General features: G+C 42.3%; 1 long non-coding RNA gene across 1 annotated transcript; it reads left to right on the top strand.

Annotated features, from left to right (window-relative positions):
- The first annotated feature begins 13269 nt into the window (after positions 1 to 13269).
- LOC118970917 (uncharacterized) lies at positions 13270 to 17971 on the top strand. The gene is made up of 3 exons (XR_012130095.1): positions 13270 to 13505; positions 14586 to 14722; positions 15920 to 17971. It is a non-coding gene; the product is annotated as an uncharacterized lncRNA (long non-coding RNA).
- The last annotated feature ends 5202 nt before the right edge of the window (positions 17972 to 23173 follow it).

Genomic DNA, 23173 nt, shown 5'->3' with positions numbered 1-23173 from the left:
TCTGAGACACAGATTGAATGCCACCCATTCAGTTTGGTTCACAAACATTTGCTGAGTCCTCTCCTTTCACAGAGGCTCTATAGACACAGAGAAGAAACAGATAGAGTCCCTGACCTCTAGGAAATCACAGTACAGTGAATAATATTAAAAGCTACCATTTACTGAGTGTCTGTTGTGTGCCAGGCTGTATGCCCTGTCATATACCACTTCACTTAATTTACACAAAAATGGTGACCAACATCCTTATTAGCCTCTGTGCACTCCCTCTGTCACCTCAGACTGTGAGCTTTTGGAAAGTCTACCAACCTCTGACCACCTTTTCAAATTTGTCCCATGCCAGGCCTCATTCTTATCTGCATGCACCACACTGACTTTCTTTCAAGCCTTTGAATATACCATGCTCCCTTCTACCTCAAGACCTTTGCACATGCAGGTACCTCCATCTAAAATGCTCTTTCTCCTAATTTGCCTAATTATCCTATTGGTCCTTCAGATCTTATATCAAACATTCCTCTGAGGGGGTCTTCCCTGACCTTCCAAACCAGGACAGGGCCTCTGCTTAGAAGATTTTAGAGCATCGCAGCCTCCTTCATAGTATTACTGACAGGTATAATTATAAACTTATTTGCCTTTAGTGGCTGTTAGCAGTCTCCCCACCAGACAGTTTATTCCCATGAAGGCAAGACTGGGATCTGTTCTGGTTTTACCTAGCTCATAACAAAAACTCAGCGAATATTGAATAAGATGTATGTCTGTGTGCCTAAACCCCCAACCTATAACAGGGAGGGGCTGGGTCAATACCTATTAATGCTGTCATAACCCAGAATGTGACAGAACAACGCTTGATTTGGAGGCAAGTGGTACAGACATTAAGTTCAATGGTTGTTATAAAAGAAAAATAGTTAATGATGTAATCTTAGGAGACAGTGAACAGTTCAGACAGACCTGGCTCTGGTATTCAGCTTTTGCAAGGGTTTAGGACAACTTCAGGGAGTTAAGGGAAAACAGTCCCAAGATTGCTTTTCTTATGTTGAAGCCATTGGAAAATATGCACTCTGTTCTGGAACTGAGATCTGCAAAGACAATGAATGCCTAGGGCTGCCTGTAGTCATCTTGTTTGGCTTCATGGAAAGAGAATTGAGGGATAATGGGAAAGATGGAGCCCTGAAAACTTCTTTTAAGCCCTGGGATCCAGCCATTCCTAAAATGAGTATACTTCCGGCTAATTCTCCTCCCCTTTACCGCCCCCCCCCCACCTTTTTTTGGTTTTAGTTAGTTTGTGATAGGTTTCTACCATTTGCAACTGCTAGAATCCTGGTTAACACATGTTCAAATAAGTCCAATCTAGATCTTAAGCAGGCAGGAAACCCAAGTCAAATCATAAAAGGTTTAGCATAGAACCTGGCACATGGTAGGCACTCATCTCTCAGAAAACACCGTTCCCTATCCTTTTCCACCAAAGTACAGAGCACCATTTTAATTGAATAATTATTATTTGTCATTAACTGTTCACTGTCTTCCAACTGTACTGAAAGCTTCATTTGTGTAGGGACTGTAACTCACTATGCTCCTTACACCCAGCACATGATCTAGCACGGAGGTGATCAGTAAATATCTCTTGAATGAGTGGCTGAATAAATAATTAGGCTGTAATTGCATGGTGATTAAGAGCATGGGCTTCAGGGTGAGAAAAACTCCAAAAATGCTTAAGTCAGACCCCAGGTTTAAGTCCTGCTTCTCCCACTTCCTAGCTGTTAGTATGGACAAGCCACAGAAGTTATTCTTAGCCTCAGTTGTTCTAAGATGAGGATGATAATGTTATCTATTTTATGGAATCTTGTGTGGAATAAATGGAAATGTGTGTGCGAAGTATTAGCACAGCTATTAAGACAGTTCTTCCTAGCAAGTACAAAATACATTTTCGTTAAGGGGATGACAACAAGCCTCACTTTCATTCTCTCAAGCCACTCTCCAACGGCCCTGTTAAACACGATAGGTCATCATCAAGTCACAGAACAGGAAACAGGACCCAGACAGGGTAAGGACTTGCTCCAGGATTCTGGAGCCTCCGACCTGCTGGGCGGGCCCTGCAAGGACCAGCAGGCGGGGCTGCGGAGGGAGCGGCGTAGGAAACTTCAGTGGCCAACTAGGAGCTCAGACTCGGCGTCGGGGCCCCTGGCCCGGCTCGTTGCGCCCCCTCGTGCTCGCTCCTCGCTCGGCCCCCTCCAGTAGTGCCGTTTGCCCCACTTAGGGTCCCTCCGCGGCAGCGAAGCTAACTGCCCCGTTCCCCCAGAGGTTAGGCCCCTTCTGACTGGGCCTAGGGCCCCGCCCCTTGTTATTCACCGCTCCCCGAGCTCGGGCCCCGCCCACCCCGGGCCGGAACCTCACCTTCCGCCTTCAGACCCCGCCTGCAACACCTTTGGCCCGCCCCTCGACTTCCCTCTCTCTGGGCTCCGCCCGCCTCTCCCCACGGCCTCCTACGGGAGTTGAGCCCCGCCCCTACCCCCCAGGTTCGGGCCCCGCCCTTCCAGCCCCAGGGACTCTTTGTTCCCGAGCGGACCGCCCAGGTCTGGGGAATAGCTGACTCAGCCGAGTGGAGCCAGACCTTGGCGCCCCCACCCACACCCCTTTCGCTCTGACTACCTGAAGGCTGGCTCCTGGGGAGGTGGGAGGTGCAGTTGCGCCAGCCCAGCCCTTGTTTTGTTTCATAGAACATTCCTCTGCTCTAGCCTCCCAACCTGGAGAATCTGCAGTGGTTTCAGCTTATGGTTCCGGAGAGTGACACCGAGTATGCAGCCTTAAAACCTGGCTCACGCCACATCCTAGTTATTGGCCTTGAACAAATTATTTGACCTCCCTGAACCTCGGTTTCCTTACTTGTAAAATGGGAGCCAACATGCTGATATCGAAAAGCCACTGTAAGATTAAATGTGAAAACACGAATATGAAAGCTACAGGCCTAAAATGAACGTTAGATACTTGGCTTTGGAAGGTGTTCAATGATAAAAAGTTGACAAATATGTGTTAGGATCACTCTCCACCCAGTCCACTTCGCATGGACAATTTGTAGTCTTCCTAAGGACTTTGAAATCTCTCTTTTCTCAGAAACGGCCTTCCCTGAGCTCTCTGGTACTTCCACACCCTCACCCCACCCTCCTGGGGTTATCCTGTCCTGCATTTATTTAATATGCTGTAACTCAACCTATTCAAATACTTCTTTTTTGTTTTTTGGCAGTATGATTTACGCTCAGTGAAACGCACAGGCTGAACTTAAACATGCAGTCCCACAAGTTGTGACAAATGAAAACACTCCCGTAACTCACATCTCTATCAAGACATTGAACATTTCCAGCCCCCCACACAAAGTTCCCTTGCATTTCTTCCCATTGAATCCCACAACCACCTCAGGCAACTCTTTTCCCATTTCTGTCACCTTAGGTAAGTCTTGCCTTTTCTAGAATTTAATATAAATTAAAGCATACTGAGGAGGTCAGGGACATGAGACAAGCATCATGATTAATTTTTCCTGCCTATGATGAAATATGCCAAGATATAAATAGTATAGTAAGAACAGGAGGGACTCCATCTTAAGGGTAAGATTCCATTTTAAAAACCAGGGAGTTAAGAGGTAAGATTCCCAGCATATTTTATGATAGTCAACAATCTACCCTATCTTAAGGCAGGGCAAGCAGTCCTAAATGAATGTCCGCACTGCTTGAGGGTAACCATTATTTTGGAGAAGAACAGAATCAATAAACTCTTTGTGTTAAGTTTATTTTACAGAATATCTAGAGGACTGACTGTGGATGGTGACACAATGTCTCTCACTGGAAATAGACACCATGAGAACATAAGTCAGGCCTATGCACCCCACCTCCCACCCTTGCCCCATTCTTGAAAGCCTTAAAAGACAGAATCCTAAGCCCTTAAACGTGCCTCCTCTCTGAGGTTGCTCACACTCCCCTTTCTTCAAGTGTGTACTTTTTACCTTTAATAAAGACATGCTGCTCAATTTATTGCATTTTGTCTCTGTACTCCTCCAGTGGTAAGCATCTTTGTTACTTTGCTATTTCATTCTATCTTCTAGACTTAAGCCAAGTTTTCACTCTCTCTGTTCTACTTCAGAGAAGTAGGGGAGGGCTACTGAGATCTCTGATTTGGGCTTGCAAGTTCCCATTGCCTGGGTGACCCAGACAGGACTGCAGTTGTATGATGATGCACTTTAGTAGCCTGCCCAAAAATCTCCTGTCTTTGCCTTTAAGAAGTTCTCAGAACATACTCTCACTCCATCCAGTGCTCTGAAGCTCCCCCAAATCCTGGGGAGGCAGGGGCTTAGTTTCTACACCATGCAGATTTGAGCCAACACTGGATGCCAGGTGACCCTGCCTGCAGGACTTGGCAAGGGATCTGCCCTATGCTGAGTACGAGTTCAGTGAGCTTCCCTTTCCTCCCTCTGTTCTTGTTCTCTGCTGCCTGTATAGCTGCTGCCATTCCCTGCTACTCTCACCTTAATGAATTCCTTCCTTATCTACACTCGTCCAAACTGGTTGAGAATTGTTTCTCAATCAGAGTCAGTAGCCCTCCCCGGCCCAGGTTGAGGTTTCCCCTAGTGCACAGGGAGACACCTTTCCAGATGCAGCTGCCTGACAACAATACTATGTGTTTTAAGTCTGACTTCTTTCATTTAGCATGAACTTCGTGAGATTCATCCATATTGTTGTGTGTATTTGCAGTTTTTTTAAATTAATGAGTAATATTTATTATACAGCTATACCATACTTGTTTATCCACTTTTCTGTTGATGGACATTTGGATTGTTTTTAGTTTGGGGCTATTATTAAGCCATGAACATTCTTATACAAATCTTCTTTTGGACCTGAGTTTTTATTTCTTCTGGGTAAAGGAGTGGAATTGCTGAGTATAAATCGGGGGAAAGGGAATCCCGAGGCAAAATACCTCTAAAAACCGAAATCAGTCAAAGGGAGAAATAAAGTTTAAAATCCGTTTATTGCTCACAAACTGCAGTCCAGGGCCGGCTCTCTCTCCTGCTCCAGCAGAAGCAAAACCGGCCCTCTCCCTCTCCTCTCAGATACAGATAAGCCCTCTGTTGCCCAGGTAGTTACCTACTGATATGGAGATGAACTTCTGTCCACCTCTGAGAAATGATGCAAATGCACTAAAGCCATACTTCTCTCCACGCTTGAGGGCCTGTTGATATGCAGATGTGCTAAAGCCAGGTCAGATATTTTGGAAATATTACAATTTTACCCACACTGAGTCATAGGATAGTAGTACATTTAATTTTATAAGAAACTGCCCAACAGTTCTCTAAAGTGGTTATTATACCATTTTACATTCTCTACAGCATTGTATAAACGTCCAGTTGTTTCGCATCCTCCAGGAGGCTGTGATGTATGATAGGACTGATTCTCTTAGAAGGGGTGGAAACTCAGATCAAATAAGCTGAAGAAAATGAGATTAGGAAATTCAAAATACAACACATTGCCTTCAAGTATGGCTGGATCTGGGAGATCAAATGACATCTTCCATTCCTCTTGCTTTACAGGGTCTCTCTTGGGGAAAAATGATGGGTCCAGCAGTCCAAGATTTAGCTGAGCAACTTTAGGGGGAAGAGACAATCTCTCTAAAAGCTCTGGGAGAAAATATCTCAGGAGAACTCTATTTGACTCAGTCAGAGGAAAATGCCCATTCTTTCCCAGATCCAGTCACTAAGGTCAGGCAAATAGGATGTCCTGTTGGGCAGGGCATGGTTGTGTGCCCACCCCTATCACCCAAGAACAGGTGGGTTAGAATCAGTATCTGTCAGACCACATAGAATGGTTCTTTATTTAAAAAAAAAAAAAAAAAGGAGATTTTTATCCCCAAAAGGATAGGAAGGAGTGCTGGGCAGGCCAGTGGAACAAGAAATGTTCTTCAGAAAATTCTAGCCATTCCATTATGACTTTATGTACTTGAAACTAGGAAGTTGTGCCTACAGTTTGTGCTGGAAAGAGGGCAGATTTTGGAGGCAAAAATGCCTGAGTTCAAGTCCAAGTTTTGACACTAAGCTCTTTTTTTAATAAATTTTTTTATTAAGGTATTATTGATATACACTCTTATGAAGGTTTCACATGAAAAACAATGTGGTTACAACATTCACCCATATTATCGAGTCCCCCCATACCCCATTGTAGTCACTGTCCATCAGTGTAGTAAGATGCCACAGAGTCACTATTTGTCTTCTTCTCTGTGACACTAAGCTCTCTGAGCCTCCATTGTTAGCTCACAGCAATGTAATGTATCACGGTTCATGTTTTACCTTTTTGTGTTTGCTTCATCTTTCAATTAAAACAAAATTTTTTTTATTAAGGTATTATTGATATACAATCTTATGAAGGTTTCACATGAGCAACATTGTGGTTACTACTTACACTCATATTATCATCATCTTTCAATTTTAAAGAATTTTTGGTAGCAACCTTGAAAAGATTAAAAGACTGACAGTCACACCTCACAAATTAGAAGTCACAGTGCAATATGACCACAGAAATTTGACATTGTATGATGTCTACAAAATGCTCACAGGTATCATGCCAAGTCAAGGGCCTTTAGTATTGCTTTATTGCTTGAGAAGAAGAATTTCCTGTCTCCACCATGTTCTCTTATACTCAGAAGGCCAAGGTCTTGCATGTGACAATCAAGACAATCTCTCCTGCTCATTAGCTGAAGTTGTTACACCTCTTAGCCATCTGTCTGGCAGACATCATCGGATCATACACTCTCGGGTAAAGCATAGTAAACACATTTCACATACTGCGCCAAATTCAGCAGCATACCTGTGGAGACTGTGATGAGAGTCAGTTGATCGTATCAGTATGAATCGGTTTACAAGGCATTCTGTTGCACAGAACATAAATCCCAACTCAAACTGGCTTAAACAGTAAGAACATTTATTATTTCACATCAAAGGAGGTCCAGTGTAGGAAGGGCTTCCACAGTGGCTGGTGACTCCGCAATGCCAGGGCCACTCTGAAGCATCAATGGTCCTATTTTTAAAAAGCCGCCTGTGACATCATGCTTCTCCCCTGCTTATAGCCCTCAAAATAATGATTCCCATGGCTCTCAGAAGAAAATCCAAACTCCTTAACACAGTGCTGCAGGTATAGCCTGATTCGGCCCCACCCAGCACTTCTGACTCATCCCATGCTCTTCTCTTGTACGCTCCACTCCAGCCACACTGCACTCCCCTCACTTACTTGAATGTGCCATACTCTTTATTGCTTCAGGGCCTTTGCACGCCCCTTTGCTTCTTTCTAGAATATTCTTCTCCCTTCCTCTTCGCCTAGCTAACTCCTAACTCCTACTTAACTTACCAGTCCCATCAGAGAAGCCTTCCCTGAGGCCCCAGGCTGGGTGATATCCCATACAATATGTCTCTATAGTATACTGTATTTTACCTTTAGAGCCCTTGTAATTAATTCATCTTATCATTAATTCACATTGGTAATTATGCTTCTAATGAATGAATTAGTTATCCATATGACTGTTTCATGTTTTTCTTCCCCACTGGAGTGCAAGCTCCACAAGGAAAGGTCCCCGTCAGTCCTGTTCATCCACATCACAGGTGACTGGCACAGTTCCAAGCCAGGAAGAGAGGCTCAACAAATGGTTGCTGAGTGAGTGGGAGAAGAACTGAAAAGCTGTCAGGCAGCTTCTATGTTTCCTGGTCTGTGGGCAATACTGTCTCTTGGCTCTGCTTTGCTCTCAGGCCTCCTGGAAACTTGTCCCTACAGGCCAACGGCCACCACTCAGTCAGCTGCTGCACTGCCATCACTTTGGCCTCCCACAGGCAGGCTTGCTCCTGGGCCAACCACCGGCCTGGCTCTACACCAGGAGCTTTGCACCCTGCAGCCTGCCACCCACTGACCATGGCCTTCGGGTCTCTTTGCTCAAGCTCTTGGGAAAGAGTCTGTCTTGGCTCAACCCAATGAAAAGACTGGTTTCCCTCCCAGCCTAGCCATTCCTCTCTGGCTAGGACAGCAGTAGGAAGGACAGTGGGAGCCGGGGCAGCTGAAGTCAGAAGGGGAAGTTGAATGTGGCAGGAAACCTGACTGGCATTTTTGCCACAAATGTATAAGGAACCAAAAATACAAAAGTTTTTGTTTTTGTTTGTTTTTAAAAATTGAGATGGCAGCTACTGCCCTCTAGATACATTTTAGGTTGCTTCCTCACATTCACAGAGCCATTGGGGCCATCTGTTCAGCCCTGGTTCTCCGGGAACTGGCCCCAACCACAGAGAAGGGTATGTCTATGACCCCACCCCAGTGACCACAGCTGACTGGTCCAGGGGTGAACACCTGACTCAAACTGGGTCTGTCAGGGTTGTTGGGCTGGGAATTTGGAATTTATCACAGAGCTCTAGAACTGACTGAGCAACTTACCACAAGATGCTTAGGAAAGCAAGAAGGAAGAGAGGGAGAATGAGGGGAAGGCAGAGAAGACAGGCTACAGAGAGAAAAGAGGGGTAAGATTTTCTTTCATTCAATAAATCTCTATTAAGCAACAATGTGTCAGGTGCTCTTCTGTGCCCTGAGAATTCATCAGTGACCTAGGAGGGCAACAATCCCTGCTCTCTCAGAAGCACGTTTTGGTGGGGAAGAGACAGTAAGCAAGATACATAAGAAAATAGGAGCTAAGGAGAAAAGAAAAAAAAAGCTGGAAAGTGGGGTGGAAGTACAGGGGCAGGAAAGGGCCAGTATCCAAACATCAGTTAAGGTGTCCAGGGACGTCTTCACCAAGGAGGAGGTACTTGCATAAAGGTCTGAAAGAAGAGAGGAGGCAAGTCATGTGGCCCCAGGGGGAAGAACAGTCCCAGGAAAGGAAACTCTAGGAGCAGTGGCCCTAAGAGGGAGCCTGCTGGTGGACACTGTAGCAGCAGAGGGGGCAAGAGGGAGGTGGTAGGGGATAAAGCCAGAGAAGCCACAGGGGCTGGACCTGCAGAGCCTTGTGGATGAGAAAAGCCGTTGGGAAGTTTTGAGCAGAGGAGTGACATGATCCAACTTACCCTTTAAAGCCTGACCACTGTCATGGCAGCACGATGATTACAGCAGAGCAGGCACACCTGTTAGGAGGCTTTGGCAAGATTCCAGGCACAAAGCGATGGTGGCTTGGACCCAAAGGATAGTGGTGGAGTTGGTGAGAAGGGTCCGATCCTGGATGTACTTTTTTAAGGTAAAGCCAACAGAACTTGTTGATGAATTGCAAAGAGGTATAGGAAACAAGAGTTAAGGGAGACTCCAAGGGTGACTATCAGACACAACAGAACAGGCCTATGTGACTGCCAGAGGACAGCTGCCAACAGAGGGTGGCTTTGCTGGTTTCTGGGCCCAGGGCTTCCTGCCTGCACATCTTGGCCTGGAGACCCATAACATGACCGGCTGTCATTCCAGCAAATTCTCCCACTCCACCCTTGCTGCTTAAGCTAGTTGGAGTGGGTTTGCATTTGGAGCAACTGAAAGACAGTCCCCTACTGACGCCCCTTCCATTGCTTATTTCAGGATCTCATGGTTCTTTATACAAGTCTGTCTCTACCACTTGACCATAAACTCCCAAAGGCTGGGACCTTGTTACCCACATCTGCATCCTCAGGAACTAGTCCAGGGCTTGGTGTAGAAAAATCTCATTCTTGCTGCCAATTAATTGAGACAAACTGAGTCAATGAAACCTTGGTCTAGGGACCAAATGGACTCAGAAATAAAATACTCCCATGTGGAAAGGGCCTCATTCTTACCTCAACCAAAGCAACTCCACTTTCTCTCTTTAACATACTGGACTCCCAAATGGTTTCCTTTTGAAAAAAGGTTCTTTGGTTAAAAAAAGAGAGAGTGAGTTTGAAAAATCATGATCTATTTCCAGTTAAATATGGCAGACTGTACACACACTTCAATACGTGTTTCTTCTTACTAAAATGAGAAGAAAGGTGATTGAATTGAATTGAACATAAACCAGCCATGGCACATTTGAGAAGCCACCCAACTTCACTGCTGTGTGACCCCAAACTCAGGCAATGATGGAACCTGGTGGCTTTTAGGTGTGAGGGGAGGGGTGGGAAATGGAGACTTGCTGAAATTCTATCTACAAGAGTGAGACCTCAGATCCATCTCCTATTTCATAAACTACCAACACATCATTTTCTTTTCTTTTTTGTTTTTTCTGGTATAAACAACAGACATTTATTATCTTACACTTTGGAGGCTTTAAGTTTGAGATCAGGATGTCAGCAGAGTTGGTTCCTCCAACACATCATTTTTCAATCTTCCTTTCCCAAAGCTGAAATTTGCCTTGCTGCTTATGAACATTTTTCAGTACAGGTTAGCTATTTTCATGCCATCTTTGCAATTTTTAATTAAGTTCAACCAGGTTCTCAGAAAAAAAAAAAGTCAAATGAATAAAACCTCTTACAAAGACAATGATAACTTGCAACAGATCTGAAAAGCAAGAATTATTCATAAAATGTATTTATTTGAGCTATCAACTTGTCCTTTGGAAACACATGTACTTTGACAGGCAAAAGCAGACATGGTATTCTGATCCTAAGCAGAAGGGATTGTTAGCATCTTGTATTACTTAGATTCATCATTTTCCGTAACTTCATTTAATGTGGAACTCAGATCTACAGGCAAAGGTTTATATGCTGACATAGGACAGCTTTATTATGAATAAGACAAATATTACCTGACTCAGGTTTCCCAGAGGGAATCATTCATGTAGAGCTGCATACCTCCCTGTCGGTACCACTAGTACCCAGACTTTCCAAAAATATCTCATGTGTTTCCAAATATTTATTACCACTTTAAAGATTTCATCCCCAGCAGATGGTCTCAGAACTTTGGATGTTCTCGCAGACATTTCTCTTTGGGGATTCTAACGGGGACCACATAAATAACAACAGTTATTGAGGTCTGTAGGGCCATCAGTCTACAGTGAAAGCCTTATTATATTTAACAGTTTCTGGATTAACGCCAAATCACCTGACATGTTTTCAAAGTGTCTCCTGCTGGCACAACATGAATCTAACGTGGCACCTTTTCCCTTCCCATTGTTCCCAATATGGTGCAAAACACGGTGTTGGCTGGTTCCAGGCAAACCAGTAAAATCAGCACTTTGGCAACTGCACAAAGGCATCTTGGTTTTAGCACCTAATTGTGTAAAGTCAGAACTGCCTCCTTGAGCTGGACCTGATACTGTGAAAATGAATCTCACAAAAAGAACAAATTTATTCTTTGTTTTGCACAGGGAGATGCTTTAAAAAGCTTGAACCTTTTTTCTGTGTCAAATGATGTTCTACATGCATAGGAAACAGCTCTTAGAATGAAAATTATGATAATGGCAATGAAAATTAGAACAGAGTTTGAAATACATTTAGGGGGATGTCACAAAAAGTTCAGCAAAATGACAAAGCTGGAAAGTAAGAGGGAACTTATCAGAAAATTAGAGGGCCAGTCTAGGAGGTCTACTCTCTTAATTTCAGGAGTTCCAGAAAGAACAGAGGAAACACATGGGAGGAAGTCCTCAAAGAAACAATCCGAGAACTCTAAAGAACATTGGTTACCATAGTGAGGCCCATTAAGTTCCCAGAAAACTTGATGAAAATCAGTCTATGCCAAGTTACATTAGCAGGAAATTTCAGAACAATAAGGACAAAAAGGAGATGTTACAAGATTCCAGAGAGAAAAATAAGTTTTCCAGCAGGCATGCACACAGAGTCTAGTCATGATGTTAAAACTTGGTAAACCAAGAACATTGATTACTATGCTATCAATGTTATGTTATGTTAACATATTATATTGTTACTATGCAAAGAGCAGTCTGCGCAAGGATGTACCTTGTTTGGAAGTGAGTGAAGTTTGGGTGAGCTCTGCTGTTTTGTTTTCCCAGAACTGCATGTCACTCTTCTGAGAAATGGTCCTGTCCCTTTCTCCCTGCCAGGTCCCTCTCTCCCCAGTTTTACAGGTCCCCTCCTCCCTGGCCCTGTTATATCAGAGCCAATTCTAAAATCGCTTAAATCCAGAGCTAGAAAAATGACTGATTTCCTGTTGGGGGGTAAAGATGGAGATTGCATAGCTGCTGGCCGCCAGGATCCCAGTGAGAGATTTTGTGGTGCCTAAGTCCACGGATCCAGTTGTTCCTGAAACTAGTGCTAGACTCTTGCACCTTCCATCGCGATGTGAGTCTTCCTAAACAAAACAAAAAACATTTGTCTGATCTGGGATTCCATCAATTGAAATGAAGACTTGTATCTGATAATGAGAGAGGACTACTATACCTATGTAATAATTAATCATTGTGACTGACATGTATTGAGGCTTATGATGTGCCAGGCTCTGTGCAAATGTTTTCAGTGTATTACCTCATTTAATCCTCCCACTAGACCCTTGCTATAATATAATATGTAGATATTATCATAATATGATAATATGTAGATATAATATAATATGAATGTGGAGATAATATGTAGATACCTATTACCTATGATAATAGGTGGATCCTATTATCATTTCCATAAAACAGATAAGGAAATTGAGGACAGAGCAGGAGGGTTATTTTCCACAGTATAAGATTAAAACTCAAGTACCTAAGAAAGCCTCCCCTCAATGGGACGCTCCCCTCCTGCCTGCACCTCCTCCCCGTGTCCCCAGGCCACATCCAGTCCACCCACCTTGCTCCTGCTCTGTCTTCTGTGGGAACGTCCTTTCTTCCAAGCTCTCCCTGGCAAAATTCTATTCACCCTTCAAGACCCACTCCCAAGTCCTTCCCTGCTCCATCCTGAAACCCCCCATCCTCAGATAGGAATTATTTCCTAGCTCTTTTATGCCCTCATCACATACATAAAATACTGTGAAATGAAGGACATAGCATCCATTCAGATGGAGTTCAAATCCTCGCTCTACCACTGACTTATTTAACACATCTGGGTCTTATCATAACTGGACTTCAGTTTCCTCCTCTGTAAAATGGGGTCAGCTAGTACTGCCTTATAGGGTCAGTGTGAGGTTTAAGTGAGTTAATACACGCATGCAACAATTTCTAGGTGTCTGCTTTGTCGGGAGCATTCAACAAGGGTTAGCTGTTGTGACTGCTAGCAAATGACCTAATCCTGCGGCAAGTCCTTTATTCTGTCTGAGCCTTAGATTCTTCATCTATGATGTGGAAATAACGATTGCCCAGCCCCAAAGGAATGTTGTGAGATTTGTGTCAGCTACTGCTTGTTAAACACCCAGCATTATCATCAGCACACCTGGAACAGGAGCCGCTGCCATCAGCAAATGATGTCTCATCTACTTTGAGAGTTTTCATGGTGTGTTTTTCTGTGGCTCTGTCTCCTCCCAGGGCACTGGGATCTCCAGGGCAGATACTCTATGTAGTGATCTAAGTGGCGACTCAAGACCACTCCCTGGCTTCCAACTGATTGGCTTCCCAGTTAGAAACTCAACGCTTAAGTCTGGGTAAGTTTTTTAAAATAGTTTCTGACTGCATATGAAATACACAAATCCAGTCTCCTTATAAAAAATGGCTGCTTTATAGCTACGGCTAAAATCTGCTTTGAGCATCAAGCCAATCCCAACCTTTTCTTAGGTTATCTTGCTGTCAGCTTGGTGTCTTGTTTTCACTGAAGCTGCCCAGTACCTGGGCACTTTCAATCCCAAGACTCATGTCGTTCTTCTATTTTGGAAAAATTTTCAGTCCTTGTTTCTTCAAGTATAGCCTCTTTGCCATTCGCAAAAAGAAAAACTGGCAAGTAGATAGATAGCAGCACACACATTCCTTAAGCTGAGTAAACTCTGATAACACAAGATCTAATTTAGTTTGCCACTGGAGAAAATTCAAGCAACTTTGATGCTTATTCGATCATTTATGTCATGGTGTTGTCAATTTCTAGCATAAATCATAACTCTGGACACACATGTACTTTCAAAAGAAAAATAAAAGCAAGTCATTTAAAGATAATATTTTCCTTGATGTCCTTGATGGATTTTTATAGCAGATTGACTAGCAAAACTTATGTCTTGAGTTATTTTTGAAACAGATACACTGAAACGGGTTCACCAACAAAATTAATTCAGCATATGTGGCCAACTTGTTTACAAGTTTTCTTATTTTAAAGGCAGCAGTGAATTTATATGCTGCAACATCCAATCTGCAAGTAGCTTTTATTCAGAATTGCAGTTCATAGACATAGAGCCTCACAAACCATGTCCTAGAGTAAGAAATGTGGGTTTTTTTGGCATCAGTCCACAAAAAACCCTTGTTGAGATACTTTTCTGAAAGTAGTATTATGTAATTTTTTCATTACTTTCCCAGAAAAGCAGGGAAACATTATAAACACATTACTCGTATGGATAAAAAAGATAACAACTAATTACTCTTTTATCCTTTACTGTAAAATTTTTTTAAGTTTGGCATAATTAGATGTTTAGCAATTTTGATATTCATTGCTCACTCACAGGAGATGACAAAGGAAACCATATTGGACTCTTCTAAAAACTTAATCTGTGTGTTGAATTCTTGCCCATCTTGGTATTCAGATTAATATCAATGGAAAGGAAATGGGAACAGAGCATGAAGAAACGTATACCTGCTGGGGTCTTAGGCCAACTATCTTCTGAATGACAGGAAAAGGAAGTTCTGTTCATTGTACTAATTACTCATTTTTCATCTTGAAGTAAGTGCTGCTTCTGGCTTATTTGTGTCACTTTTTTTTGTTTGTTCATTTTCTGGTAAGAAGGAAAAGGGTATCGTAAATAAGGCAGATCTTACTGGTTTCTGTTTGGGAGAATGTTTACAACTTTTTTTTTCTATTAATATTGCAGGACAGGCTTCCTAAGCCTTTCGTTTCTTGGCAACAGCCTCCAGTCACATCCCAGATGCCAGTGGGTTGGGGAGGGTCAAATTCAGCACAGTACACAGGGTGCTGGCTGTAGGAATCTGGGAAGCAGGAAGGTATTGCTTAATAGTCCTTAAAGGAATGCTTGGGTCGATTACTGTGTCTGTCAGATAAACTTGATCCAACAGCCAGTTCTACTGGGTGAGATTTTCCAGCTGAGTCACAGTGTCTGGGCTGGGCATCCCTTGCACCATAACAGCCTTGACTAAACACTGACATCTGGTTCCCTTAGCACACGGTCTTGGAGCAGTGGTGTGCTGGAGAGAGATTAGGTGGTGTGTGGTGATGCCGACAACATAGTACCCTTGCCTAAGCCCAGGACCCCCATGGTCACTGTGATCAGTAGCTGCCTGGACACCTCTATGCAGGACAGAGATTTGGGCTGCTTCCAGGCAGGGCCAGGAGGAGGGTTTGGGCCTGGCCTGGTGAGCCTGCTCACCCAGCTCTTTCTCATATCCACTTATTAATTTGTATGCGTCTAAAAGTCACTTGTAATCTATAATCATGCTCCCTTCCCCACTTAATTTTATTTTTTAACAGAGGTAAAATTTCCATAGAATGAAATCCTCAGATCATAACTGTGCAGTTAGATGAGTTTTGACCAAAGCACACCCCCCAGTAACCCACACCCTTCTCAATAGAAGGAATACGTTCATCACCCTGGAAAGGTCCCTCGCACTCTCCCTGTTAATCTCCCCACCTCCATCCCAGGCAACCAGTGCATCCCTGATAGAAGCATAGAAGGGTTTGTGTTCTGAGTTTTGTATGTGTGCTGTTCTATCATAAACAATTGCTCATGGCAACATATAGAAGGAAATCATATTGATGGCTTGTCAAGTCCTCCATGAACATTATTTATTTTTCACAACAACCTTGTCAGATATCAATATCCTGATTTTACAGCTGAAGCTCCCAAGTTTCTGTTCACGTTGCCTCAACATAAATTCTTACTAATGTTTTTTTTTCACATAACAGGGCCCTGCTGACATGAGATGGAGATGAGACTTGACCTAGAAGGTATCAAACCCTGGAGTTGTCTGTCCTCTGGAAGGGCCCACCTCAGCTCCTGAGCAGACTGTTCAGTTTCCAAGTTGACAACAGCTTGAAATCAGCCATGATGCAAATATTCAAACCAAGGACATTGCCAAATGCTACAAACCAGAGTTATCTTTTTACCCTGATAATTGACTGTTAGATAGTTACCCGCACATCACTGGTGATATCCACACTGTCTACTCTTTTCTGCAAAGAATCATCTACAGTCAGATAAGCCTTCCTAAAGAGTCAAGTGAAAAAGGCACGGGGCAGTTAGGGTCAGAGCTGAGTTGGGTTCCCCCACTAGATGAGTGACCTTGAACTGGTTGCTTGAGGTGCAAACTGATCCTTTGTAAATAAGGGAAGGGGCAGGCCAAGGCATATTGAGTTAGGGTCCTGATCAGGGCATCTAGCTGGGGCTTTCTGGTTCTTCCAGGCCAGAGGGCAGGCTCAGAAGGACGGGACCGCCAGATCTTCCTGGTCTCTTTGCTCTTAGAAGGCTGCCTGGTAAGACAGACCTTAATTTTTAGCTTGGCAAACAAAGCTGCTATTTTAAAACTGCTGCTTGCTTCTCACTCTAGAAGGTCACAGAAAGTCACCTAGGGGCTGAGCTTCCTGGGAAGCTTCCTTCCAGGGAAGGCTTCCTGGCATGACCCCTAATAGTTATGTAAATATAAGGCAGGTTTGTTCCCTGTGTGTGTGTGCGTGTTATGTGTGTTCAGATACCTTTTGTGGCCTGACAGGCTGCCTCTCCAAACGGGTGTCTGGCTGGAGCCAGGAAGAAGAGGGAAGGAATGACCAGACTGAGACCCCAACTCTTTACCTTTGAGGGTCAGTTATTAGACTGTCTCTGAAGGACTGACATGTCTTCTCTCTGTTCTCTTTCTGGAATGCCTAGTAGTTAGAAGTTGTGCCTTCTGAACTCACCTCCATGCTTTTTTCCTCTCAGATTTGAATTTAGAGAAATTAGAGAATAGAAGCAAACAATATTAAGGCAGGATAGGGAAGAGGGACAGCCACCCGGATCCCACAAGCATGGACACTACCTGCCCATATCCATTTAGGCTGCCTTTCCTTTACATACAAATATGTAACTAGATGAGATCTTAATGCATATGTGCTGATATTTTCGACACATTCAGTGTATAAATGTACATGTACGGCACTATTTTATAATGGCTGTCGTTTATTTTTCTGGAGGTATTCGCATTCCGTTAATTTAACCAGCTCCCTGAAGCAAACAATTAGGTTGTTCCCTCATTTTTACTGTGAATATTTTTCTCATACTTGTTCAAGAACAATTATATTCTTGTCCTTGTTTTACTCATTAAAAACACTTTTTGCTTCTTCTCTCCCCTCTCCTTCCAAAGGTAATCAATTTTAACATTTTGAACATTATAAAGTGTATCCTTCCATGTCCTTCCTCATGCTCATCAATCATTATACATATATGTATATACATATATACACACACACATACACACACACACGCTTTGTCCTGGTTTTCTGTCAACAACAGGAACATCCTGTGTGCAGTTCCACGAAGTTTCTTTTCGTCACTGCAACATGGGGATCTTACTAGTCAATGAATGGAATTAACTCATTTTTAAAAATTTTAATAGTTGCAAAATATTCCATACTCATGATGGGCCACAGTATATTCAAACATTCTTCTATCAGTGGGCTTTCAGGTTTTGTTTTGTGTTTGACTTTACAATATTGTAATGAATGTTCTTGTGTTACCTGTCCTTTTACTGTGCCTACTGGATGCACTTCCAAATGGATGAAAGGCTTTGTGTCTTTTAAATTGTAAATTAAAATGTATAATTATATTCTCACAGCCTTGCTAAGAACCAAGGTTCATGCTATCCTTAATTTTTACCAAAGTAAGAGACAAAATATGGTATCTTATTATTGAAATTCATTTATTTGTTAAGAGGAATGAACATCTTTTCATATAGGAGTTCCTCTTTTATAAATTGCCTGCTCGTATTCTCTGCCAGTTATTAGAGTGTTTGCTGTTTTCTTACCAATTTCTGGAGCCCTTTATATAATACAGTTTAGAAGCTCTTTAATCTGACATCTATTCACAGGTCAGTGTATTGGTCAGACATCTGTGCTTTGACTTTGTTTTTGTTTTTGAATTTTTATGGGATAAATGTATCTACCTTTTATTTAAAGGTTCTTTATTTCCTCTCTTGCACGGAAGACTTGCCTTGACCTCTAGGTTATACACATATTTTTTAAAATTTTGTTTTACTTTTCATATTTAAATCTTTAATACATCTAGAATTCACATTTGGTGTAATGAGAGGGGGGCCAACCAACTTTGTTGTCTTCCAGGGTAGACGGATACCAGCTGGCCTAACATCATTTCAGAAATGACCACCTTTTTGATCTGAAATTAAATGCCACCTTTGCCATTTATTATGCATGTATATATGTATGTTTATATATATGTGTGTACATACATATATGTATATATGTATATGTATATATGTACATATGAATCTATTTTTAGATTCCATTTAGTTCTTTTAATTGTATAATGTTTAATATACTTATTAAGTCATAATATTATACTATTTGTCCACTTGTGTATTGTAATTTTATTAATTGAAATGACAAGACTTCAGCCTTATCCTTTTTTTTTACAATGTTCTTGGCTGGTCTCAAATATTTGTTACTCTTTCTCGTGAAGTTTGAAGTACTCACGTTTTTCTCCTTTATTTACCTCCGGTTTTCTATAAGATTCATTCTTCTTTATTCTATAAGATTTTATACTTTTCTTCAGTTAGGCAGAGTAACTTTTTTTAATTAAGTAGTTCTAAGGGATTTTTTCCAATTGTTACTGAGAGTACAAAGAAAAATTCTTGATTTTGTCGTGTTTATCTTATAGCCATGCTCCCTGCCAAGTTCTCTTATTACTCTAGCAGTGTATTCATTTTCCTAGGGCTGCCGTAACAAATTGTGGTAAATTTGGTAGCTTAAAGCAATGGAAACGTGCTCTCTCATGGTTCTGGAGGCCGGAAGTTCAAAATGAAGGTGGGAGGGCCATGCTCTGAAGGGGAGAATCCTGCCTGGCCTCCTCCAGCTTCTGGGGGCTCCAGGGGTTCCTGGCTTGTGGCACTGCCACTCTGATCTCTGCCTCTGTTCTCACATGGTCTTTTCTTCTTTTCTGTCCATACCTGTTTTGTGTGTGTCTGTTGTAAAGACACTTGTCATTGATTTAGGGCGTACCTAGATAATCCAGGATGATCTTATCTCAGCATCCTTAATTACATCTGCAAAGACTTGTTTCTGAATAAGGTCATAGTTTCTGGGCTCCTGGGGGTGGATATATCTCCTCCCTCTCCCCCCAGGACATATATTTTTGGGGAGCCATCATTTAACTATTGCAAGTAGTTAAGTGGAAGGTGGGGGTTTGTTTGTTTGTTCTTGTAACTAGAGTTTACTGGGTTTTCCCAAGTAAGTAAAAATATCATTCAGCATTCATTAATTCAACAAGTATTTATTGAACACCAGTTATGGGCCAAGGACTACTCTGGGCTGAATGTTCTAGGTGCTGGGATACCATTAATAAGCAAAACGTATGAAAGTCCCTGTCCTTAACAGAGCTTACACACTAGTGGGGAGAGACAAATATTCACATAAAATAAATATAAAATGTATCAGGGGATGATAACTGCTATAAGAAAAGTAAAGCAGGTTTAGGAATAGATAGTGACTGGCAGGGATATTTTAGACACATTGATTAGGGAAGGCCACTCTGATCAGGTGACATGTGAACATTGACTAGAATCAGGTGAATCACTGGAAAAGTATTCTTGGCAGAACGAAAGGTCCTGAGGTGAGTATGTGCTTGATATGTTTAGGTGATAATGGGTTAAGTAGAGGTGACAAGTTGTAAAAGTATCACTCTGGCTGTTGAGTGAGGAATAGACTGTGGGGGGTGGGGGAAGGGTGCAAAGGTGGAAGCAGGTAAAAGCCAAATTAAATGATCCAGGGGAGCAGTGATGGTGGTCTGCCCTAGCATGGTGATGAGGTGGGCAGGTAAGAAGCACCCACACTAGGGATGTATTCTGAAGACAGAGCTGACAGCATTGCTGGTGGACTGGTGAGGAGAGACAAAAGGAGAATCGAGAAGGACACGATATTTTGGGCCAGAACAACTAAATGAACGGAGCTGTTGCCAAGGAGATCGGGGAAGACTGGGAGAGAAGCAGCCTTTGCAGAGAAAATCAAGATTCCATTCTGATTAGGTTAAGTTTGAGATGCCCATTTGAACCACCAAGTGGAAAAATTTAGCAGGCCATGGAATTCCTTGTCTGGGGGTCAGGGGAGAGGTCAGAGCTGGTGATAAATTTGGGAACAGAAGTTGAATCTAAAGCCACAGATTTGGATGAAATCACCTAGGAAGAGACTGTAGAGAAGAACAGGTCCCACGACTGTGTCCTGGGAAACTCCAGCATTTAGAAGTTAGAAAATTGAAAAAGGATTCAACAAGAAATAAGAGGAAGAGAAGCCAGAGAGGTAAGAGGACTAAGCATGTGGTATCCCGGAAGTCAAATAAAGAAAGAGTTTCTGAAAGGAGGAAGTGATCACCTCTCTCTCTCTTTCTCTGCATATAAAACAAGGACAGTCTCTGATATAACCACATTACAATTATAAAAACCAAGAAATTTGCTATTTGTGCATTACTGTTACATAAATACAATCTATATTCAAATTTTATCAATTGTTGCAGTAATGCCCCTATGAGCCATTTTCCTGTAGGCCCAGGATCTAATCCAAGATGATGACTTACATTTAATTGTCCTGTCTTTAATCTCCTTTAATCTGGAATAGTTCCTCAGCCTTTATTTGTTTTTCTGATCTTGGCATTTTGGAAGAGTCCAGGGCCGTTGTCTTGTAGAAAGTCCCTCAGATAGTTTTGTCTGATGTTTCCTCATGATTAGATTCCGGTTATGCATTTTTAGCAGGAACATCCAAGAAGAGGGTCTCAGCCTTTGCCCTCTGTCATCCTGCAGTGGGAATTTCTGTCCCTTTCTGTCCCACGACACTCAGTCCCAGCAGGGAAACAATGCAGCACAGAGCTTTTCCATAAATATTTGTTTTATGAGTGTTTGATGGATGCATAATGCAGACATGCCAGACTTCTCAGATTGGTTGAGGAGAAATCCACAAGGGAGGGAAATTTGTGTCTCACCTCACATACTAAAGCCAGGAAGCTTCCAAGTCTTTTCCAGCATGGTGCCGAGGAGTGAGGACCACCTGCATGGGCTCCAGGGCCCTCACACAGTCCCAATCATCCCAAAGCAATGTTGCAAGAGTCAAAGAAGTGGCCAGGGTCACTTCCCATCACCAAGCTTCCATTCCACCCTCCATAAAAATAGAGATCAAAATACTTATTTCTTACCATTATGATAAATAGTTAACACACATTAAACTCTTCCTAAGGTTCACAAGTTATACTTCACCAGAGGTCAGCGAATCTTTTCTGTAAAGAATAGTAAATATAATAAAGAAAGATAATAAATAGTATTTAGTAAATAATACTAATATTTTACATATTAATACATTAATATCATGTAAATATTCACCATATTAATCAAATATAATACATTGTATAAATGTGGATATATTAATATTATATATTTAGTAAATATTTATAGTACATATGTTAAGATTTGCAAGGAAGAGCCAAAATTGAAGCTATCCTGTAGGCATATACATATATAGCAAGAGAGAAAACAAATATCCACTAGTTTTTTGATGAAATTATAAATGTAAAAACCACTTTCAGCTTGTGAGTTATATAAGAATAGCTACCAGGATGTAGTTGGCTGACCCTTGTTCATCACATTACATTTAATGGCTCAATTAATTTTCACAACAGTACAAGGTATGTGCAGCCCTTAATCTGTTTCACAGATGAGGAAACTGAGAAAGTCCTAGAAAGGCTAAGTAACTTGCTGCAGTGCACACACTTCTGAAGCGGTAGAGCTGGAATTTGAACCGAGGAGTCTGCTTCTGGAGTTTGCAAGCTTAACACATTGTTCTGCAACAAACCTAGAGCACATGTAGGACTTGGCATTTATATGTATTATTTATACATGATTGCTCCTCTTTTTCCTCTCAGGAGTGCCAGACTGGTAAAAAGATATTTCCAATACACAACAGTAAGTACAAAAAGAGAGGGCGGCACAAAGGACCTTAGGAGCAGGAGGTCCTTGACACTCCCAGTTTCATGCACGTCACCTCCCGTAACCCTGGGATTTAGTGAAGAAGATTTAATTACCTCCATTTTACAAACATATAGTGGAAACTCCGAGAGGTAAAGTGACTTGCCCAAGGCCACACAGCAAGTCCGGGACCATGTCTAGGGTGCATCCACCATCATAGTGTCTCAGGCCCAGTCTAGGTCTACTACCTCCTCTGCTGGTGAGTAGCTTATTCAGGACTCAGTTTCTCCAGAGAACACTGTGTGTGATCCTGGGTTATGCATCAAATCCCAAAATATTAAAATCCCTGGAAGATCAAAAGAGGCAAGTCCATGAGGGGACTATCAGGGGACCCTCCTACTTGTAGCAGTCCTTTGTGTACCAGGCACTGCTGGCTGCTTGGCACCATTATTCCATCTCATCCACAAAAGTCTCTAGCAACTTTCATTTGCTAATGTGTAGGTGCAACAGGAGGTCTCAAGGAAAGGAGCAAAGGCTCTGGGGCCAGACTGCTACCCCTGCCCATCCTGACTCAACCACTTACCAGCTCTGTGCCCCCAGTCCAGTTGTTCCACCTCTCTGGGCCTCCTTTTCCCGAACTGGAAAATGGGGGTAATAAAACCCATCTGGGACAGCTGTTCAAAGAATTCAAAATAATAGTTGTAGGTCAAATTGTTCTTAATGGTTATCACTAAGGGGGCAGGGTTATGGGAGACATGCATGTTTTGTAGACTTCTATAATTGTATTTTCTAATAATCATGTATTATTTTTTAAGTAGAAAAATATGCATAGATGAGTATGCCATATGTATATGTGTGTGTGTGTGTGACACACACACATATATATATATATCCTAAGTGCTAGGATATATATATATTGAGTAAAGCACTCAATTCATTTGTTTGTGTATATATTTATTCAACAAGCCTTTAGGGAGCACCTGCTGTCTACCAGGCCCTGGCTGCTAGA

This window comes from Manis javanica, chromosome 4 (assembly GCF_040802235.1).
Source record: "Manis javanica isolate MJ-LG chromosome 4, MJ_LKY, whole genome shotgun sequence".
NCBI lineage: Eukaryota > Metazoa > Chordata > Mammalia > Pholidota > Manidae > Manis > Manis javanica.
Note: the sequence above shows the minus strand (reverse complement) of the source record. Positions and strands in the feature narration are given on the sequence as shown.